General features: G+C 31.7%; 1 long non-coding RNA gene across 1 annotated transcript; it reads left to right on the top strand.

Moving 5' to 3' along the window:
• The first annotated feature begins 930 nt into the window (after positions 1-930).
• LOC149996430 (uncharacterized) lies at positions 931-8,690 on the top strand. The gene is made up of 3 exons (XR_016507419.1): positions 931-1,005; positions 2,976-3,093; positions 8,549-8,690. It is a non-coding gene; the product is annotated as an uncharacterized LOC149996430 (long non-coding RNA).
• Positions 8,691-9,883: the final 1,193 nt, after the last annotated feature.

The following is a 9,883-nucleotide window of genomic DNA, read 5'->3' as shown; positions in this document are numbered from 1 at the left end:
TCTAAAAATGATTTAATCATAAAATGAAGTTAAATAAATAAAGTAAATCTTGTATTTAGTGAGCAATTACTATGTGCCAAACATTGCTTTTGTTTCTTTATATGTAATAAATGATTTAATCCTCATAATCTAAATGTATAGTCTATTATTCATTTGTATGTAATAATTATTTAAAATTTTAAGATGGATAATCTGAGGTATGGAAGAATATATAATTTGCTTAGATTACATTGTTACTGTGAAAGATAAAAGATATTGTTATTAAATTTAGGAAAATCTAAAAATGACAAGAATACTGGTATTTAGCATTGATCATTAGGCTCTGTGAGTAAAATAGTTCTTGCACTGAATATTGGCCCAGTTAATAACTCATGGCATGACCCTAAAAGCGTAAAGTTAATTCTGTCAAATATAAATAAGGAAAAAAACATCTCTTTCACAGGGCCTATATGAAACACGAGTATATTATAAAATACATAGAAAGTGCTAAGATACATTCTAGCAAGTGATCAGCACAAGCTGGCTATTTTTGTTCTTATGCCAATTGGTATCAATAAACTCACAGCTCTGCTCCCTCAAGTAAAAAATAGTATTTGATTTTCAATATTTCATATTTGGTAAAATAATAAGTTTTTTAATTGAATGAATAGATGTCATAAAATCCAGAATCATCTGTTTTATATATACAGGGGTGGGTAAAAGTAGGTTTACAGTTGTGAGTAGAGAAACAGAGTAGACTACAAGAATGTGTAAATAATGTAAATAATCATAACCTGCATGACTTTTTTCATATGAACGACTGTAAACCTGCTTTTACCCACTTCTGCACATACAAGTGTGTACATCTGTTTTGTACCAAGAACAATTGCTCAGCTCTTTACATTACATGTGTTTTGTTGTCACTTGTCTTTAAAATTGTAGGTTTGTCTTGATGGCCGTTGCAGACATCTCCATGAATTCCCAAATAATAACTGTAATTCAACAGAAAAATGCCGAGGACATGGGGTATGTAATTGTTACTCTATTTTTATGTGTAGTTTTTGAAAAATTCACATCAGTAACATCTCCAAGATAACAATAAGGTTCAGAATTATTTGATGTGGAAATATCTTATGGAAAATTGCAGTGAAATATAGAAGGTGGTTTCCATTATTTATACATCTGTATATGAATCATGTGTTCAGTCAGATTGTTATAGACCTTATTAGGTATAAGCTTTGAACTTTGTACAAAATGCAATATAAAACATAATCTTTTATTGTAACATTAGATCAAGATTGTGAGATTTTGGGGGTAGATTGATTAAACAGTACATATACATGTACATTTGTACATATGTATAAAACTATGTATAATTGAGTGTATGTTTACTGACATGTATTTAAATACACACAATATATTTAACTACATATATTACTTATAGCCTAATATTTTTGTAAGAGCATATTTTCTTGTGTATACTGATATGTTTTGCACTTCAATGGCTTCAATTTGTAGCATGCATATCTGTTTCACACTTATTTGAAGTCATTCAGTAATGGATTATGGTGTAATGTTAATTTTTACTTAACTATTGTAAATACTGGTGCAATGGAGATTGTTGTGCATTCATCTTTTCATATTTATCTGATTTATTACAATGTTAGCAATAAAGTCTGATGGGCCAAATGTATGCATCATTAAAATTTTCAGTAACATTATATTGTCTTCAAGAAACAGTTTGCCAGTTTTTACTTCCACTTATCATGTATGAAAAGGTGCATTTCCTCAGACTCTGGCCCAACTAGTTTCTCACTTTTTTAGTCTCATCTAACATGCTAAATCCATTGTTAATTTGTACTTATTTAATAATTATGATACAGTTCTTAAGTAATTGTATGGTCATATTTGCCATTTGCCTTTCTATTTATCCATCCATTGTAAAATTATCTACTGGGTTATAGAAATTCTAAACTTTGGAAGGTTTCAAAGCATACTTTTAAGTTTGTAGCTAGTGTCTTCTGTGATATTGATGCTTTATATACTCTCTAGTAATCCAGGAAAAAAGTGATGTGTCTTGATTCAAAATTTTCTCCCAAATCACTAAAATATCTATTATTTACAGTTTATGTTTTTGTTTCTTTCCTTCTTTAATTTTAATTAAATTTTTGATGAACCCATTTCTAGATTCTCTATTCTGCTTCTGACCCTTCTTTCAATTCATCCACCTGATCACACTTATATATATTTTAAAATTATTGTTATTTTTTTACCCTCACTCAAGGACATTTTTTTCCTTGCTTTTAGAGAGAGAGGAAGGAAGAGTGAGAAACTTCAATGTGAAATAGAAACTTTGATTGTCTGACCCCTGTTTATACTCTGACTGGGGATTGAACCTGCAACTTAGGTATATGCCCTGACTATGAGTCAATCCAGTGACCTTTTGGTTATCGGATGATGCTGCAACCAACTGAGCCATACTGGCCAGAGCACATCTGTAGATATTTTATAGGCTTCCTATTCTCTATCAAAATAAATTTTGCTATCTGTGTCTGCTTAAGCAAGTCTTTCTTTATATGCTCCCCCACCTCCCCACCCCCCCCTGTCATTCTTTGATAAAGTTTGGCTCTTGTCATAGGTATATTTTTTATATAGCACAATTAATAATAAATTTAAAATTCTGCAGTTTTGTTATTTCTGGCCTCAAATTTCTGTGTCTTTCTAGAATAAGACATCTCAGTTGTATCAAGAATGTTAACCACTTTTATTTAAAAATACTAGAGACAAGTCATAGGAAATCTCAGTGACATTTGAAAAGAAATTTAATGGACATTTATTTTATTAAATTTTGTTTTAAGAATTATTTCTGCATAAAAGTAAACACTACCTTTCATATACTAAATTATAATACTTTAATAATGTACATTGACTAACAATACATTAATTTTTATATTGTGTATGTAATTTTCTTAACTTTCATTTGGCTTTGGTTTTAGGTTTGCAATACTAAACACAACTGTCAGTGTGATATCGGATATGCTCCTCCTTCTTGTGAGCCATCAGTATCGTCCCCAGGAGGCAGTGTCGATGATGGGTTTTGGATTTTGGCTGAAGGTTAGTAGCTAGATCAGTGTGATCCAAAGGGAGTTTCTGCACTTCTAGAAATGGTCTCCATCTCCACTTTCGATGTGGCTGTTGAGCACCTGGTATGTGGATAGTACAACTAAGGAACTAAAATTCCCATTTTATTTTACTGTATTTAAATTTAAATAGCCACTTGTGGCTGGTGGCCACTATATTAAACTGCAGCTCTAAATCATACTGTCAATCAAACTTTCGTATACACTTTTAGTTCAAATACAGAAGTAAAGATATTATTAGGCTTCCCCTTAATTTCAACCATGGTTCCCCAAATATTCTATTTATACAGCTGTGTTTTCTAGATTGGTGTTATTAAATTATAGAATAGGTGATAGAGTTTTATTATATAGTCTATATTCCAAGGGTGTTGACTATTGTGATGTGCTAGTTTGTAACCAAGTTGCATCTTTAAAGTTTATCATACTATAGAAAGGTAAAAATAATCAAATCTTTCATACCTATAGGATATGGATATTAGCCAGTACAAAACATTTTTCCATTTATAGGTGAACATTCATGAACAAATGTAGCATGTTTGATTTCCTTAAACTTCACAACATAAAAATCTCACAGCAGTTTAATTCAATTATTGTCTTTCCATTACTGGCACTTTTGTTGTTATATATTTTCTTTACATGTTATTATGTAAATCTGACAATACATTATTTTTTTGTCATAAACAGATAATAGATTGTTACATTTTTAAATATAAATATTTACACTTGCCCACCTATTTACTGTTTTGTAGGGCTTTTCAACTCTTCTGGCACATTCAAATTTCTATATAGGTCTTTTCCTTTTAGCTTGAAAAACTTTCTTTTGTAGTGTGTGTGTGTGTGTGTGTGTGTGTGTGTGTGTGTGTGTCTATCTTGTGGTGACCACATGTCTCAGTCTTAGTTTTTCTTTAAAACAGTTTTATAATGTCTTAATTTATAAAGGATATTTTCACTGGAAATATATTTCTACATTGAGAATTGTTCCTCTCGGCATTTCACAGATGTAATCACACTGTGTCCAGGCTTCCATTTTTTGATGGGAATACCACTGCCATTCTTATTATTCATCTCAATAATATGATTCATTTATTTTTTTGTCTGAGTGTCAGAATTATTTTATATTTTTTATTTTTCATAGTTCCACTATGACTTACCAAAATGTGTTTTTCTTTGAATTTATCCTGCTTCGGTTGGCTGAGATTCTTGAACCTATAGGTTGATATATTCTTGGAAATTTTGAAAAAAAAAAACAAACTGAGCAATTGTGACTTTTTAAATATTTATTTTTATTACACATAGTTGGCTTTTGAAAAGTTATACACATTAGCATATTCACTCTGTGGCATACAGTTTTATGGGTACAGAAAAAAGTTAACAGATTTTTGTTCCCATCAACTGTCGTCATGATACACAATAGATCTATCACCCAAAACCCTCTGTCTGTCTTTCCCTTTACATTCATTCCCTAATACTAATTCCTGAAAAGCAATTACTTGTTCTCCATCTCTAAAGATTTCCCTTTTTCAGGACATCATATGCATTTGAGATTCATTCCTGTTGTCATATGTTTTAAAAGTTGATTCATTTATAAGTAGCCTCTTATTGGAAAGATGTACTATAGTTTGCTTATCAATTCACTCATTCAAGGTTATTTGGGTTGTTTCAAGATTTTGACAATGAAGAAGAAAGCTGATATAAGTGTGCATATAAGATTTTTTGTACATTTAATGTACAAATATAATATATACATATTCCCACTTTTGGGTGGGTAAACACCTTAGTGTACGATTGCTGTGTCATTTACTAAATGTATTTTTTTAGTGAGAGTACTTTTAATTTTATAAGAAACAGTCAAACTATTTTCAAAAGTAGCTGTACCCTTTTGCTTTCTCTCCATTCATCCATGAGCGATCCAGCAAGTTTCTCTGTACAGATAACACACACTTCACAGGCACGTGGTGCTGCTTTGTTGTTGATGTTGTTTTGTTGTGTCAGTTTTAGAGGTGTAATTATATCCTATTGGGCTTTTATTTAACTTTTTATGTTACAATAATTATAGTTTCACAAAGAATTCTAAAGAAATAGAGAAGTTCTTAATAGCCTTTAGTCAGCCTCCATCAGCAGAGACTTTTCTCATTACTATAGTGCAATTTCAAAACCAGAAATGGACATTGGCAAAATACATACACATTTTTCAAACTTTAGCAGTGTACACACACTCATTTGCATATATGTTTGTCCTTTTGTGATTAAACATGTGTACTTATGTATTTAGTTCTGTGCAATTTTGCCACACGGTCAAATTGTTGTAGTCGCCACCACAATCAAGATATAGAACTCTATCATAACTACTCGTATTATCACTGAACTAATATTTCTCCTTTATATAACTGTACTACCTTCTGTTTCCCCCATTTTTAAATCCTGGCAACCAGAAAACTGCTCTCTATTTTTCTAAATATGTTATTTCATGAATGTTATATAAATGTATTCATATGGTTTGTGTCTCTTTAACATTGGTGTTTTTCTTCACATAATTTCCATGAACTGAACCTGAGTTGTTACATATATGAATATTCATCCATTTTTATTGATGATTGGTACTTCTTTGTATAGATGTTACCAAATGTATTTAGTTATTCACCCACTGAAGGAAATTTGGTTGGTTGCCCATTTTTGCTATTATAAATAGATCTGCAATGAACATTCATGTAGAAGATTCTGTATAAAAGAAGTTAATTTTTAATTCTCTGAGAAACATGCCCAAAAGTGAAATCGTTGATTTGATGGCAAGCCTTTCACAGTTTCAAAAGTGACTGCAAAACTATTCAGAGTTCCTGTCCATTTGACATTTGCATAAGATTAAATAAACAATTACCATATTATCCTGCAATTCCACAACTAGGTATATACCACAAGTATTAAAAGCATGGACTCAAACAAATATTTCTGCCCCCATGTTCATAACAATAGAAGAAAGGTGGAAATACCCAAATGTACATAGACAAATAAGTGGAGAAACATAATGTGGCATATTCATGTGATGGAGTATTATTTAGCTTTGAAAGGAATAAAATTCTGGCATGAGCTACAACATGGATGAAACTTGAAGACCTTATGCTAACTAACAAGCCAGTCACATCTAGATGTGGTAGTGAATTATTCTGCATTTATGAGGTATTTAGAGTGGTCAAATTCATAGAGAGAAAGTAAAATGGTAGTTGTCAGAGACTGTGACCTTGCCATATGCTATGCTGCAGAAGACACCAAAGCATAAAAAGAGAAATAAAGAATTTATTGAACTTCAAATTGAAGAACTTTTGTGCTACAAATGATACAACCAAGAAAATGAAAGGCAAACTACAGAATGGTAGAAAATATTTGTAAATCTTATATCTGACATGCAACTTGTGTATCCAGAATATCTAAAGAACTCTTACAAGTTTATAATAAAAATATAACCCAATTGAAGAGGAGAAGGGGTTTAAATAAATATATTAACACACAAGAAATAAAATAGCTCACAAGAAGCGTAATTGGCAGGAAAAAACAGACATGGTGATGTTAGGGACAGTATAGGAAAGGGTTAAGCCGAAGAACTTATTCACACTACCCAGATATATGAACTAATGTGGAGAGGGTTTCTGTAGGGAAGGCAGGGTGCTAGGAGGAGAGGGGCAAAGGAAAAAATTGGGACGAGTATGACAGCATAATCAATAAAATATACTTTAATAAGCTATAAGCCATGAAATTGTGCTCAACATTTTAGGAAAATAAAATCAAATCCACATGAGATACTAGTTCACACTTCTTAGGTTGATTTTAGTAAAAAAGAAAATACAGGCAACATGTGAAGAGTGACGATGTGGGCAAATTGGGCTCTTCTCGGTGCCCCTTTTCCAGCACAGCTCAAACTCTAGTATCTCCTTTGCAATCTCACCCCAGTAAGAGCTGCTGTTTAATTCGCTTCAGGTTATGTCTCCAGCAAGGACACCTGGGAGGCAATCACAACACCTCCAGGGTCCCTCATCTACAGAACAGCTGTCTCTTCAGTGCCGCACCCTGCAGACTGAGCCATTTCTGCTGCTGTGAGCTCTGTCCTCTGTCTCCTCTACACCGTGAATGCCGTGCTTTGCCTAGGATTCCAGTTCTCTGCTGAGATCAGCAAATTGTCCATAGATAGAATGGAATTTTCATAAAATCAACACATTTTCTCTCTTTCAGATATTGTAGTTTTGCATTTCCTGTTGATTTCCAGAAATCATTTCCCTTAAGTATATTGTCGTGTTTTTATTTTTATTATAGGACAATTAGTTTGGCACCATTTAATGAAAAAATTTCATCACAGCTAAAGTGGAAGCCTTACCTTCATTCCATAGGGTAATGGATATCTCTCAATATGTACAATAATAAGTAGGTGCAACTTCTTTAATCAGCTTTTAGTACATTAGCATGAAGCACCACTTCCAATATGATACTTTGAGTGAAAATGGTCCAGTGGAGAGGTGACTTTTTCTGATGGATGAAGCAGGGAAAGGCGACGTTTAAAACTGTTCAGTTCTACCATAGTATAAGACTGCTGCAATTTTGCTTAATTTCAGTATTTTTGCATATGTTTGTCAATTTATCTTGTATAATACATAAAACATTCTGAATCACTTTTTTTAAGTAAATCACTTTTTATCAACATGCAATTGGATGGTGTGTGTTTTAAAGTTATTGAACTTCTGTCTTTTGGGGGGTAATTAATTTCATTTACCTTTAATATTATCACAGTTATGTTGGTGGTAGTTCTGATTACTTAATTTACTTTTCTGTATTTTATTTGTCTGAATTATTTATTTAGGTAAATTTGACCAGCTTTCCATAGACTTTTAAGTTTTTCTGTAATATCTTTATAACACCTAGAGGAATATCCATTATTCTAATTAATATAATCAAAATTAAGACAATATTGCCTTATACAGATAATTTGGAAATTTAACCTAGTTTACCATCATTAATTGTGCTTTACAATTAACCTTCAGATATGTCAACCATTCTTCATTAAATCCTTTTTTTAAAACAGTTCTTTTGTTTGTTCTATATTTTAAATTGGAGAACTTATTTGATAGTAATATCACTTTAATGTGTTCTAAGCAGCAGTTCACAGATGGGAATGTGATAAAATGAATTAGAATATAGCACATAAATAAAGACTATACATATAAGGATTTAAAATAAAGTATGACAATGGTATTGATATATATTGTGTGACATAAATATATAATGCACTTTGTGGCATAGTTACAGAATATTGAAAAACACTTTTAAATTTAATTTTATTCATCCCATGACTGTATTATTTGAAACCCGTATTTTTATAAATCAAAATTTTAATATGCTTTGAATATAATTTTTTAAAAGAATGAAAGTTACTCTCATGTTTTCAGAAAAAAATATCAACTTGCCAAAAAGAAAACCACGTGCTGCTCCTCAGAAACATGGCCTCTTGATCAGTGTCTGCCTTTTTCTACCTTTCCTTATTTTAATTGCCATCATTGTTCTTAAACGGAATAGGATAAAATTTTGGGAAAGAGAGGAAGCATTAAGTGAAGGGTAAGTAAACTTATTATTTCTTATATTTATATTAAAACACATTATGGGAAGAATTCAAATGTAATTATGAATATTACAAAAGTAGGAATTCTCGGGTGGATTGGGTTAGTGTGTAAAAATATTGAGTCTCAGTATATAAGTGTTTCTCTTGATTTCAGGCAGGTAGGTGTCCTTCGTGTGCATATAGGCCCAGGAACAACTGAAGCTACTCAGTAAATCCTCAGTGCCTTTCAAATAGGAAGCCATTTGGATATGATTGCTTTAGGAGGTTTTGTCTGTTTCCCAAGCAACACCATGTTCAGATGTGCCAATGAGATTAATAGAGCTAGGGAAGCAAATTTTGTGAACAGAATATGTAGAAGATGAGAAAATATATAAGACAACAAAGAATGAGAGAGAACATATGATACTGACCATTTGCACTTAATTAATATTGCTCACTGTTTCTAAAATTAGAATTAAGATACTTAGACAGCTTTTTCTTTAACCACAACACCAACACAAGCCATAATTTGGTTAGTGGATATTTAGAAAAATGAGAATGCAGAATTAAAGATAAGTGGGCCTCTTTATTCCAAAGTAAAGGAAAATGATTCTCTTTCTCATGAAGAAAGAAATAAAAAAATGATAGAAAATTTCCATCAATACTTTTATTTCCCAAGTTAGTTAATTTTATTTATAAACAAGTTGGCAGCAACTGGTTAAATTCAGTGTAGTATTCTGCCTGATTTATATAGACATGTACATAATCATCAAATATTATAGAGTGACTTGAACAAATATCTGGCTTAAGTCTCTTGTGCTCTTAAGACATCTTGGAAAAATCTGAATAGTTGTTAGAAATAAACCTGACTTTTGAAAGAGATGTTATAATAGGGAATAATGTATCATAAATGAATATAACTGGTCATGACAGTTTAAGTTTTAGAGCAACACTAAGTAGCTTCAGGTTTGCAAGGGTATGGAAATGATGTAGCACTCAAGGACCAATGGGTGGTAATAAACTGTACAGTCAGGAGCTACATCGTTCTCTCCATCACTCAAAGGCTTTATGACTGACATCATCTCTTTTTGTTCATGTCCATTATTTGTAAAATGACTTCTCTGCTTGCACTTGGCAGAGACTACCATTTAAACCTTGTCTAGTTTCATTTTCAATTAAAATATCT

Source organism: Furipterus horrens, unplaced genomic scaffold (assembly GCF_987537825.1).
Source record: "Furipterus horrens unplaced genomic scaffold, mFurHor1.1.pri manual_scaffold_12, whole genome shotgun sequence".
Lineage (NCBI taxonomy): Eukaryota > Metazoa > Chordata > Mammalia > Chiroptera > Furipteridae > Furipterus > Furipterus horrens.
The sequence above is the reverse complement of the archived record's forward strand: the minus strand, read 5'-3'. Positions and strand labels throughout refer to the sequence as shown.